This window comes from Triticum aestivum, chromosome 2B (genome assembly GCF_018294505.1).
Source record: "Triticum aestivum cultivar Chinese Spring chromosome 2B, IWGSC CS RefSeq v2.1, whole genome shotgun sequence".
Classification (NCBI taxonomy): Eukaryota; Viridiplantae; Streptophyta; class Magnoliopsida; order Poales; family Poaceae; genus Triticum; species Triticum aestivum.
The window spans coordinates 721,427,676-721,430,345 of record NC_057798.1 but is presented as its reverse complement, the minus strand read 5'-3'; positions in this window follow the sequence as shown (position 1 = coordinate 721,430,345).

Here is a 2,670-nt window from a genome sequence, read left to right as displayed (position 1 = left end):
TCAACTACTTTCCCACATCCACAAATGACCTAAACCTAAAGCCAAAATCGGTCACATCGATTCTTCCAATTCGGCGCCACTGATTCTAAAAGTCATAGCCACTGCCACAAACTCTAAGCAAATCGGTCTTACCGATAGGGATCTCGGTCTCACCGAGATGGGATTGTAATCTCTCTGTTTCCCTTCGTAACGTTTCGGTCTAACCGAAGTGAGCGATCGGTCCCGCCGAGATTGCAATGTAAACTCTCTGTTTCCTTTTTATAACATTTCGGTCTCACCGAAAAGAGCAAATCGGTCCCATCGAGTTTACCTGACCAACACTCTGGAAAGCTTATTACCAAATCGGTCTCACCGAGTTTGTGTAATCGGTCTCACCGAGATTACGTTATGCCCTAACCCTAACCGAATCAGTCTCACCGAGATGCAAAATCACTAAAGGTCACTAGGTTTACTAAATCGGTCCGACCGAGTTTAACGATTCGGTCCCACCGAGTTTGGTAAATTGTGTGTAACGGTTAGATTTTGTGTGGAGGCTATATATACCCCTCCACCTCCTCTTCTTTCGTGGAGAGAGCCATCAGAACGAACCTACACTTCCAACTTACCATTTCTGAGAGAGAACCACCTACTCATGTGTTGAGGCCAAGATATTCCATTCCTACCATATGAATCTTCATCTCTAGCCTTCCCCAAGTTGCTTTCCACTCAAATCTTCTTTCCACCAAATCCAAATCCTATGAGAGAGAGTTGAGTGTTGGGGAGACTATCATGTGAAGCACAAGAGCAAGGATTTCATCATCAACGCACCATTTGTTACTTCTTGGAGAGTGGTGTCTCCTAGATTGGCTAGGTGTCACTTGGGAGCCTCCGACAAGATTATGGAATTGAACCAAGGAGTTTGTAAGGGCAAGGAGATCGCCTACTTCGTGAAGATCTACCGCTAGTGAGGCAAGTCCTTCGTGGGCGACGGCCATGGTGGGATAGACAAGGTTGCTTCTTCGTGGACCCTTCGTGGGTGGAGCCCTCCATGGACTCGCGCAACCGTTACCCTTCATGGGTTGAAGTCTCCATCAACGTGGATGTACGATAGCACCACCTATCGGAACCACGCCAAAAACATCTGTGTCTCCAATTGCGTTTGAATCCTCCAAACCCTTCCCTTTACTTTCTTGCAAGTTGCATTCTTTAATTTCCGCTGCCTATACACTCTTTGCATGCTTGCTTGAATTGTGTGATGATTGCTTGACTTGTCCAAAAATAGCTAAAATCTGCCAAACTCTAAAATTGGGAAAAGGTTAAGTTTTTATTGGTTAAGTAGTCTAATCACCCCCCCCCCTCTAGACATACTTCAAGTCCTACACCACTTCATCCAAAAATACCTCCGTATCAAAAAATGACTGCTACGTCTTGAGCTAGCGTTGGTTTTCCCCGAAGAGGAGAGGGTGATGCAGCAAGTGTATCGTAAGTATTTCCCTCAGTTTTGAGAACCAAGGTATCAATCCAGTAGGACGCTCCTCAAAAGTCCCACGCACCTACACAAACAAACTGAGAACTCGCAACCAACACAATAAAGGGGTTGTCAATCCCTTCACGGCCACTTACGAAAGTGAGATCTGATAGAGATAGTATGATAAGATAAATATGTTTTTGGTATTTTATAATATAGATGCAAAAAGTAAAGATGCAAATAAAGTATATTGAAAGCAAATATGATAAGAGATAGACTCGGGGGCCATAGGTTTCACTAGAGGCTTCTCTCTAGATAGCATAAGTATTACGGTGGGTGAACAAATTACTGTCGAGCAATTGATAGAAAAGCGCATAGTTATGAGATTATCTGGGCATGATCATGTATATAGGCATCACGTCCATAACAAGTAGACCGACTCCTACCTGCATCTACTACTATTATTCCACACATCGACCGACTCCTGCCTGCATCTAGAGTATTAAGTTCATAAGAACAGAGCAATGCATTAAGCAAGATGACATGATGTAGAGGGATAAACTCATGCAATATGATATAAACCCCATCTTGTTATCCTCGATGGCAACAATACAATACGTGTCTTGCAACCCTTTCTGTCACTGGGTAAGAACACCGCAAGATTGAACCCAAAGCTAAGCACTTCTCCCATGGCAGGAAAGATCAATCTAGTAGGCCAAACCAAACTGATAATTCGAAGAGACTTGCAAAGATAACTCAATCATACATAAAATAATTCAGAGAAGATTAAATTATTATCCATAGATAAATCTGATCATAAACCCACAATTCATCGGATCTCGACAAACACACAACAAAAAGAGATTACATCGAATAGATCTCCACAAGAGAGGGGGAGAACATTGTATTGAGATCCAAAAAGAGAGAAGAAGCCATCTAGCTAATAAGTATGGACCCGTAGGTCTGTGGTAAACTACTCACAACTCATCAGAGGGGCAAGGATGTTGATGTAGAGGCCCTCCGTGGTTGATTCCCCCTCCGGTAGAGTGCCGGTGAAGGCTCTAAGATGGGATCTCATGGATATAGAAGGTTACGACGGTGGAAATTGTGTTTCGTGGTGCTCCTGGATGTTTTCGGGGTCCGTAGGTATATATAGGAGGAAGAAGTATGTCGGTGGACGCCCGAGGGGCCCACAAGACAGGGGGCGCGCCCTATAGGGGGGG